The sequence below is a fragment of the Squalius cephalus genome (genome assembly GCF_949319135.1).
Source record: "Squalius cephalus genome assembly, chromosome: 25".
Classification (NCBI taxonomy): domain Eukaryota; kingdom Metazoa; phylum Chordata; class Actinopteri; order Cypriniformes; family Leuciscidae; genus Squalius; species Squalius cephalus.
Genome location: NC_137146.1, coordinates 21,236,471 through 21,247,611, shown reverse-complemented (window position 1 = coordinate 21,247,611; position 11,141 = coordinate 21,236,471). Strand labels below are relative to the sequence as shown.

The 11,141-nt window shown below is 37.4% G+C and overlaps 1 long non-coding RNA gene across 1 annotated transcript; it reads left to right on the top strand.

The window, feature by feature from the left end:
- The first annotated feature begins 9,183 nt into the window (after window positions 1–9,183).
- Window positions 9,184–10,708, top strand: LOC307154029. Its single transcript, XR_013820256.1, has 3 exons — window positions 9,184–9,349; window positions 9,983–10,105; window positions 10,572–10,708. It is a non-coding gene; the product is annotated as an uncharacterized lncRNA (long non-coding RNA).
- The last annotated feature ends 433 nt before the right edge of the window (window positions 10,709–11,141 follow it).

The following is an 11,141-nucleotide window of genomic DNA, read 5'->3' as shown; positions in this document are numbered from 1 at the left end:
AACATTTCCATTGAAACCACCTAAACAATCTTTCACACAAACTTTTTAAAGGGACATTACAGTGTTGTAGTGGAAATGACACCAATACTGTGCGACAGCTATATTTTGTATAAAAAGTAATATTGATGGTGGTCTCACATTAAATACTATAATGTATTTTAATTATTTTACCAGTGCTTAATTTAGGTATATTAATAGTTACCAGATAAGTCATACTTTTAAACTGTATTTTCATTGTTGAAGTTAAAAAGTCTGGGTGTGCGACAAGGGCCCTGTCCCAAATGGCGCACTTCATGCGGACTTTCGGTCTCGTGGACTTGAATTGCGCGTGCTCGCTGAGTCTACGAGTCCGTAGACTGTCCCATTCAGCATTTTACCGCTCTGAAGTGTGCTCAGCAGCGCCCCCTTTGTACCCTTGAAGCGGTCTTCCGCGAAGCCCGCATAGAAGCAGGCTTCACGTACTTTAACTACCCAGGAATCCTTGCGAAAGGCCAATCACACAACGGATGGGAGGAGATTTCACTCACGGATAATTGTTGACATGGCTGAGAAGAAAATATTACAGTTTTTATGACCTAAATGTACATTTTACCAGTTGTTCCCTACAGTTTATACAAACATTATGGTCATCGACCAGTGGTTGATGTCTCAAACATAATAATAGTGCGTTGAATAATACGATCACATTATGATTCATTAAATAAATAGAACCGAATATCAGGGCTTTACTGAGTCATATGTAAACATAGTATGAATATTGAAACCTGTAAATTCATCTGAAACTCATGCACATTTTCATTATGTTTTAAAATTGCAATCTTAGTTCAAATGTAACATTATGTATTATTATGTACAACTGTATACATCATTTAAATAAGCATGATATATCTATTGTCTAATGCCCAGGTGATATGCAAAATATCAAAATATAGAACTGTAAAATTAGGCTGTGTAGTGGACGTGGAGATGAGACGTTGGAGCGCAAAAAATGTGATTTCTCCTGTCCAACAACAACCAGACCTGTAATATTTCTGTCAGTAAGGTTATTTTTCACTCTGATGTCTCTGAAAATAAAAGCTAGATGATATATTAAACTTTTTCTGTACGATGGGTAAATATCATATTCACAAAGCAATATACCTTAAATTCAAACCTAGTTGCAAATTTTTTGCTTATGATTTACAGTTATTCTTCACTTCAAAAAATCCCCTCCAATAAAAGAGCTTCGAAAATATCCTGTATTATAGAACAAGTTTTATATAAATTGTAAAAATATTTTATTTACTGTTATTATTTACTTTCATTTTCTCTGTATCCCCACATGTTCATGTTCATTGTTTTGTATTATTTCCATTGTAGCCTAATGATTTATATTGTAATGCAAAAAACAAAAAAAAAACAAAAAAACAGGCCGTTATTTCCGGCGTGACGATCGAGTCTGTCCCAAAAATACCTCTCAATGCGCCCTCATGGACTCGCGCCAAGGGCCCTATAGACGAATCCGGCGAAACTACCGGAAGTAAGCGGGCGCCATTACTGAGCTGTTGCTGGGTAGCGTTGCGCCATTGCCTCCTATTGGTTTGGTTGCGTCCACTGGAATAAACAGCCCGCGATTTACGACTGTCACTAACGTTACATCTACAACTTTACTATTCTTCCTCTGCCGAGTTATTTGTACAGTATGAGTGTTGTTAATGGTCTGTGAAAATCGGACAGGTCCTTTTAGAACTAACGTTATGTGTTTATCATCTGGTAGAGTGTGCATTATTTAGCTAACCAAACCATCCGGAGCTCAGATCATTTTGACCCTCTATCAGTGACCTGTAGTTGGCATTTTGTTGATCATCGGATGCCAGGCGAAGGAGAAAATACTCTTTAAAACAACCGAAGGGGCGCGTTGGGGCAGTAGTAACATTACTTATGTCTGTTGTTAATGTTTGATTTGCTTGACTGTGACTCTCACTCTGAGAACCAACAACGCTAGCAGTTAGCTGTACCACCCTTTCCTTTTGAAATGTGAAAATGAGATAAATAATGGTCACAAATGAAAAACATGAATTCGTTTATTTGATATTCATTTATTTATTGTTGCCAAATGGACAGATCTTTTTATAGTTTCCTCGTTAGCTAGCCTAGCTAGCATAGTTATTGCCAAACTATTTTCATAAATAATCTGTAAGATCGTTTGTACCTTCATCTGTGACTGGAGCCCACTGTCTTAACATCATCAACCCAACAAGTCATACTGCCTGGCTGTAGCTGTCATCGAGGGTGCGTTATCACGGAGGTTTGTTTATACTAGTAACAGCTCAGTAATGGCGTCGCCACAAGATGGCAGCCTACACAGAACGCTCGTCGGATTCGTCTATAGGTCTGCACTACATGACGTCACCAAAGTGTGGACTCTGAGGAAGTCCACAAGTCCGGAGTGTGCCATTTGGGACAGGGCCAAGGAGAAAACTAGCCTGGGTTTCCCCATGCTGCCTTGTGCGCAGCGCGACTTTATTCACGCTGCTAGGCAGTCTGGCTACCATGGACCAGATTTTCGCCTCAGTTAGGGAACCAATCACAGAACGGGGAGGGAGCAGCAAGACGATGACGACATCTATGCGACACACCGAAGCAATTTGTTTAGCCTATCTATGGATCTAACATGAGACGTAAAAATATATGCATATTTTTAGGAACACATCTACAAAAATATGCCTGTATTTCAAGTTGATAAAATAATTTAAAATCAACATCAGTTTATTTGTGCCCACGCGCCACGCCCTCCCAGGATCTATAACGTTACCTAGGCTACTTTCACTTTTAAAAAATTATTCATAACCGCGCGCGCGCGATCTGCTTGCAGTCGTCGAGATGGATGCTGAGGAGTTGAAGAAAAGAATAGCTAGTGGAGATTGTAAAGTTGTCGACAATACGTCATCAAAAATAAAGTCCAGTGTGTGGGAGAAATTTGGAGTTATCTGAAGAAAATATTGTGAAAGGCTTTGCTGCAAACATTTTCGTGTTGGATAGCCGCAAATGTGGAACTTCATCCCCGAGGAAGCACGCAGAAACTGTGGTAAGAAAGCAGTTCTATCGAACGGTATTTTTCATATTTAACACTGTTAAGTCAAGTCAAGTCAACTTTATTTATATAGCGCTTTTCACAATGCAGATTGTATCAAAGCAGCTTCACAGTATTAAATAAAATAGTACATCAGTGTTTGTTTCTAGTGTAAAACGTCCACGTTTGGTAATGCTGATCAATAGTATTGTTGATTAATTGATTAAATTAAGTATCCCCAACTGAGCAAGCCAAAGGCAACAGTGGCAAGGAACCGAAAAACTCCATCAGGTGACCTAATGGAGAAAAAAAAAAAAAACCTTGGGAGAACCCAGGCTCAGTCGGGGGCCAGTTCTCCTCTGGCGTTTATGAACTAGAGACCGGATTTAACTGTAAGATTAAAAATATTATATAAATGCCTGGCTGAAGAGATGCGTCTTTAATCTAGTTTTAAACTGGGAGAGCGAGTCTGAGCAACGAACAGTATCAGGAAGGCTATTCCAGAGTTTTGGAGCTAAATGTGAAAATGATCTCCCTCCTTTGGATGATCTGGATATCCTAGGTATGACCAAAAGCCTCGAATTTAGTGATCTTAAAGAGCGCGATGGATTATAGGGCGATAGAAGATCCGTTAAATAAACTGGAGCTAAGCCGTTTAGGGCTTTATAAGTCAGTAGCAATACCTTGTAATTAATACGGAACTTTATAGGTAACCAATGTAGTGATGATAAAATTGGTGTTATATGGTCAAATTTTCTTGATCTAGTAAGAACTCTAGCGGCGGCATTTTGGACTAACTGTAGCTTGTTTATTGAGGATGCAGGACAACCAGCTAATAAAGCATTACAGTAATCTAGTCTCGAGGTCATGAACGCATGAACTAACTTTTCTGCATCAGAAACAGATAGCATATTACGTAGCTTAGCAATGTTTCTAAGGTGGAAAAAGGCTGTTTTTGTAACATATGAAATATGATTTTCAAAAGACAGGTTGCAGTCAAGTATAACACCCAGGTCTTTTACTGTAGAGGATAAAGTAACAGGACATCCTACTATGATAAAGTTGTATTGTGAGAGGTTTTGTGGGCGGTTTTTTGAACCGATAAGTATTACCTCTGTCTTGTCAGGATTTAATAAAAGAAAATTGCGCGTCATCCAATCTTTTATATCTTTAACACACTCTGTCAATTTGGATAATTTAGCGTTTTCATCCGGCCGTGATGAAATATATATTTGAGTGTCATCAGCATAACAATGGAAACTAATTCCATGTTTCCTTATAATATTTCCAAGTGGCAGCATATATATTGAGAATAATAGAGGGCCTAACACAGATCATTGCGGTACTCCATAGTTTACTGGAGTTATGATCGATTTTTCTCCATTTAAATAGACAAAATGGTATCGGTCAGATAGGTATGATCTGAACCAGCTTAATGCTTGTCCTTGAACACCAGTATAATTTTGTAGTCGATCTAAGAGTATTGTGTGATCTATAGTATCGAACGCAGCACTAAGATCAAGTAAAACTAGTATTGAGATACAGCCTTGGTCAGAAGCTAAGAGTAAATCATTTGTGATTTTAACGAGCACAGTTTCAGTGCTATGGTACGGCCTGAATCCAGACTGAAACTTTTCATAGATGTCATTTTCTTGTAAGAAAGAGCCCAATTGAGCGGACACAACTTTTTCTAGTATTTTAGACATAAAAGGAAGATTAGAAATTGGTCTATAATTTGCTAGGTTATTTGGGTCTAATTGTGGTTTCTTAATGAGTGGTTTTATAACTGCCAGTTTAAATGTTCTTGGAACATGACCTAAAGTTAAAGACGAGTTAATAATATTGAGGAGAGGCTCTTCCACTATAGGTAACACTTCTTTCAGTAGTTTAGTTGGTATGGGATCTAATAAACATGTTGTTGTTTTAGATGAAGTGATAAGTTTATTTAACTCTATTTGTTCTACAGTTGTAAAGCACTGTAATTGTTCTTGCGGGGTGATAATCGAGGCTGAGTTATAAGGTGCGATTGAGGATTGAACGTTTACAATTGTGATTCTGATGTTTTCTATTTTCTCAGTGAAAAAATTCATGAAATCATTACTACTAAACTGTAACGGAATATTTTGTTCAGGTGACGCTTGTTTATTTGTTAGTCTAGCCACGGTGTTAAATAAAAACCTAGGATTGTTTTGGTTATTTTCTATTAGATTGCGGAGGTGCTCAGCCCTGGCTACTTTTAGGGCCTTTTTATAACGTGACGTACTGTCTTTCCAAGCGATTCTAAAAACTTCTAGATTAGTTTGTTTCCATTTACGCTCTAAATTACGGGTTTCTCTCTTTAGAACACGCGTAGTATTGTTGTACCATGGTGCTTTAATTTTCTCTCTGACCTTTTTTAGTCTAATAGGTGCAACAATATCCAGTGTTCCAGAGAGAATGGTGCTCATAGTGCTGGTTAGTTCCTCTAGTTCATCTGTTTGTTTGGGTTCACTGAGCATCTGAGACAGATCCGATAAGCAATTTGAGAAATTATCTATGGTGGATGGAAGGATTGTTCTGCCTAATCGATAACGCAGCACAGCATGATATATTACAGGAGTACGTAGTATGCAAGTTACCATGTAATGGTCAGTGACATCATCACTTTGTGGAATGATATCTATATCGGTTGGATCGGTTCCATGTGATATAATTAAATCGAGTGTATGATTAAAACGATGAGTTGGTCCGGTAACGTTTTGCTTAACCCCAAAGGAGTTTAATAAATCTATAAACGCAGCCCCTAACGCATCATTTTGATTATCTACGTGTATGTTAAAATCTCCAACAATTAATGCTTTATCGACATTGACCAATAGGTCTGAGAGAAAATCTGCAAATTCTTTTAGAAAATCAGCGTAAGGCCCTGGCGGTCTGTATACGGTAGCCAAGGCTAAAGATAATAGGGATGTTTTTTTAGCATCTAAGAGCGTAACATTTAGTACAAGTACTTCAAATGAAATAAACTTAGGCTATAACCCGTTTTCTGAGTAACACTAAGAAAATCTCTATAGATTGTTGCAACACCGCCGCCACGACCAATCAGACGGGGCTCATGTTTATAGGAGTATCCTGATGGAGTAGACTCATTTAGACCGAAATAATCATTTGGTTTAAGCCAGGTTTCAGTAAGGCAAAGTACATCGATGCTATTATCTGTGACTATTTCATTTACAATAACTGCCTTAGGTGTGAGTGATCTAATGTTTAAAAGACCTAGCTTTAGAAATTGTTTTTGTTTACTAATAGCAACATTTTCTGTTTTAATAACAATTAGATTTTTCCTAGATCCTGCAGTAGATTTATGATTTGATCGCACTAAACGAGGAATAGACACAATTTCTATGCAATGTTCTACACTAGTATTTATATCAGTTAATTTGGTGCAGCAGAGACTATGATTTGGGCTTTTGGTTACTAGTCAAAAGGTATTTAACATTTTGGAGATGTTATCCGACAGAAGATCCACTCCGAATCTGCTTGGGTGTAAGCCATCAGCACGGAAAAGCCTAGGACGCTCCCAAAACAGATTCCAATTATTTACAAAGAGCAGTTTCTGCTCATTGCACCATGACGTTAACCATTCATTTAGCGCGAATAATCTACTAAACTTTTCATGTCCTAGACGGTACATGGGAAGCGGTCCTGACACAATGATCGTTATATCAGGCGATGTGCTGCGTACCATATCGATCAGATTCCTGAAGTCCTTCTTCAGAACTTCCGTCTGGCGCAGCCTGATGTCGTTCACTCCCGCGTGCAGGACAACAGTTCCGACGCGCTCGTTCAGAATCTCGGGAACGTGAGCAGCGATTTCAGAAACACGAGCACCAGGAAAGCAGTGACTGTGCACCTTACTCTTACCTAATGTAGCGTGGACGTGCCGAACGATGGAATCGCCGATGATCACAGCATTGCGTTCGGTTTCGCGAAGAGGGGAGAAGCGGTTTTGTGTGGATAACTCGAAAACCGGGAGGGTTTCCCTAGTGTAGTTCATTGTAATGACATTGTGTTTTCCTCTTTTGTGCACTTTTACATAATACACCAACACTTGTATCTGTTCCCAAGAAAGTGGTGGCTGAAATATGTGCAGTAAGTGGACATTTTCTAACTTTCCAAAGGAAAGAAAGTATAAGACTTTGTAATGTCCATTTGTTTCCATTGCACTGGACAGTGAATAAACCCTCTCAGATAACTGTCATATGGAGGAACTAGCCTACCTGCAAGTGCATAAATAACTTTACTTAATTTATACTTGTATGCTTTATGGCTGCAATATAAGTTGCAGGAGAAAGGCCTACAGAAGAGTCTGCACAGACAGAGGAGACATAGGCCTACAGGTGGGCAGTGTATAGCCAACTTTTCCTTATAATTTGTTGCATGAGGCATGTGTCTAATATCTCTTGTTGCAGGCACTTGACCACTGGCTTTTCTTTACAAAGAACAATTGAAATAAAACTAACTAAGCATATTTGTCTTTTATTAAACATTTAATGAAAAGTGGGTTTTTTTTGGCAATGTTGTGTAATACGGCACATGCAACAATGTCACAGGCCCTGTCAGGTGTGCAACCCCTCAGACTTTTCAGACACTGAAATCTTCCCTTTAGTTAGCCAAATTCCATTTCATTGTGTGCCCTTGTCCTGGCTAGAGCTGCATTGTAACTGGTTCGGTTCAGGGAATGGGGTCATAAAACACCTGTCTGCAGGCAGGAACATGTCATAATCACCTATGAAAAAATGCAGTTCTGTTAGGATCAGCATACGTGTATGTAATACAGTGAGCTTTATATTTAATTGTGGAACTTTCCTTACCACTTTCAAAAAATGTGCATAATTGTGAATCTCTTAAAATTCTTAAGTCATCTGGCCATTTTGCTTTCACATTTGTGATATGGAAGATTTTAGTCAACTGCCTTTTTTTTTATTTGATATAATATTACTAATCTGGAATATTAAGAATCACAATAGTAACTGGGATGCACATTTACATTGTGAACCCCCTTTCTGTTCACATAATCCCCTTCATTGAGGCCTTGATGGCAGTCTATGGTCTAGCCTATAGTCTACTATGGTACCAATCACGTTAGTGAAGCCTGAGTGACATATACTGTAATTGGCATGGTCATGATTGCATGATCTTCATAAAAAATTATGATAGCCTAAAAAAAAAAACTGCTTTAAAAAACAAAACTGCTTTACAACATTGGGTCTTAAGTGCACTCTAAAAAATGCTGGGTTGTTTTTTAACCCAGAATGCTGGGTCAAGTCTGTTGGGTAATTTTGTTGGGTTGTTTTATCACATTTAAAACACCTTTGGGTAGTTTTAATTTTCCAGTTTTTGGGTTAAACCTGCTGGGTCGCAATGCTGGGTTGTTTCACGAGCTTCCCGCCTTGGAGATGTTTAAATTCGCTCCCAAGCTGTCATTTTGAAAGGACAAAGGGGCAAAGCAGCTGGGTGCAACTGTTTTAAGGTAAGTTTATATAATGTTTTATTTGATTTTTTCTTAATAATTAGTTTGAATTAGCACAATTATAACTTTTTTCGCACCAATAATTCTTAAACTTAGAATTTAGTCAGACTAAAATTGGTGATGCAACTTACGACAAACGGCTATTAAGTTACCTCAGAATCAGATTGACTCGCATAGTCATTTTAATGTGAGACGACAGATTAATACAGTTAATGATTCTGTATCACACGGAATTATGAAATATGTGAATATCTGTGAAAACAGAGGAAAGAGTCGTTTCTGTCACTGACAAGCGAATTGAACAAAGTGAGTCGAGTCACTCAAAACAAAACAATTGAGTAATATGACTCGCTGCCCTTAGGTAAAACCTTTTTACAGTCTATGGGTAAAACGCCTGCAATTGTCCTTACCGACATGTAAAATACATAAAAAGTAGCCTACGTAAATGTCGTGGGACCGCAGGTATAAAAGAAACTACCATCCGGTTCAAATAAATCGGTTCACACTTGTAAGTTTGAAACAAAATGATTCCCGGAAATGAATCGACTTATCAGCACCGCGAACACTTTCAAAGTGCGTGCGTGCTTACACATCAGTGCCGTGGGTTGGACCAGTGAGGTGATTTGGTGTGGTACAAAAAGTATTTTTTACATAGGCTACATAAATTCGTTTTTGGTAAGTGATGTAATTTAAAATTTCGTTTTTTTTTCCTAGTTAGAAAACCATATGGATATGAACTCTTCTCTTCGAGTGGCAGTTACCCAGTCTTATCGACAAGTTTAACGGTAAGTTCATGTTTATTAGGCTATACACTTTTGCTGCTTTTACATCTATAATTGACTGCCTGTGATAATCAACTCAACCTCGCGAAACTTAACGCATATAAATTTGATCCGTGCTTAAATATAGGTAGCTCACAAGGCTGCCAACTTCTGAATTTAGCAATTTATACCTAAGCTTGTGGTTCGATTCCGATCTTGATTCAATGTCGATTCATTTGGATAAATATCAGTAACTTAGCTACATGTTCATTTTTTAATGAACCTACTATTCAAACCTACTATAGTATGGCCCTGCTATTCTTTTTAATTTTTTCAACTTTAGTTAGTGTGTTGTGTTGCTGTTTGCATAAAAAAGATCTGTAAGGTTACAAAAATCAGTCACTCCAAAGGGAGATAGCCTATTTTATGTAACAAAATTTTAAGGATTGCAATTAATTTAGAAAAATTGAATCAGTCTTTGGAAAATATTCCACAAGGTGATGTTTGTTGTTTTAAATCTTCAATACAACATAAAAGGCAAGGTATTTAGTATCATTATTGCATATTTATTTTTTATGTCTGTAGCTTATTGCACAAACTTTAGTATATTTGTTGTAGCTGGTCCTGTTTCTGAGATGTTATGTCTCTTTTCTGCAGAGAATAGAGGTGATTTTGCTCTTTTGGTCCTTCCCCTTCTTCTTCCTGCCACAGTGTATTGGTCAGAAGGTAAATCGGCCATCTATTGACGAAGCTAGAAAGGCTTTCATTGATCTTCAACTAGTGAGTATAAAACCGCATAACTGCTATTTAAATTGCATTGTAACCTGACTGGAACTGCCTGTTCATTACGCAAGGGGTACTGTACATCCAGCCAGTTGATATTGCAGAATAAACTTCAACAGGGTAATCTACACAAAGTGGAGGGATCTCGTATCACCCTGAAGGAGTTTATTTTGTGATGAAAACTGACTGGATGTACATTACCCCAAAACAATTCCTGTTAAGCAACTTTGATCCTAGACAAAAAAACAAGATCAAACAAGACATAATGTAAAGCATACCACTTATTATATGGCTTTTCGCCAAATAAAAATATTGATTGTTGAAATCATGATAAACTCCATTTCATGATAAACTTCACACAGTTATTGAACTGAATTGAATCAACACTGAACTGACTTCAACTGAATAATGAAACCGTTGCCATTTAAACAATCTGTATTTTTGTGTTTATTTTCTTTTATAGGTCGGAACGAACATGGTGGAGTTTCTAAACCGGGCAGAGTCTACATAACCCGTGTCTAAGAGTCGTCTTCTTCTTCGGAGTCAAAAAAAAAGTAAATTTCACTGTGTACATACTGTAAAATAGGCCTACAATTTTGCACATCTGTGAATTTCACTTTAATTTCCTAAGAATTAAATGGTATAAATTACATTGTTCAAAACGAATTTTCTTTCTTTCTTAACTGTATTTGACTTTATTTAACTATACTTGTGTACATTTTTGCATATTTTAAAAAGGATTTTGCATTTGCTGACTTTAAAATGAATTGTCTGTTGATTTCACTGCGTATTTAGACCGTTACACATGTAATAGTTAAACGTATAAATGTCATTGTTCAGAACTAATCTTCTTTCTTTCTTTAACCCTTGTGCATCAATTTAAAAAAGTTACTCATAGGTCCAAAGAGGACAAAAATGTCCATGTCAAAAAACGGTCATAAAAAGTTGAAGCTTGGGAGCACAGACTTAACTTTGGTATCATTTTAAAGAATACCCTTGGCAGATTATTGCTGAAGTTAAATTATTTTTATAA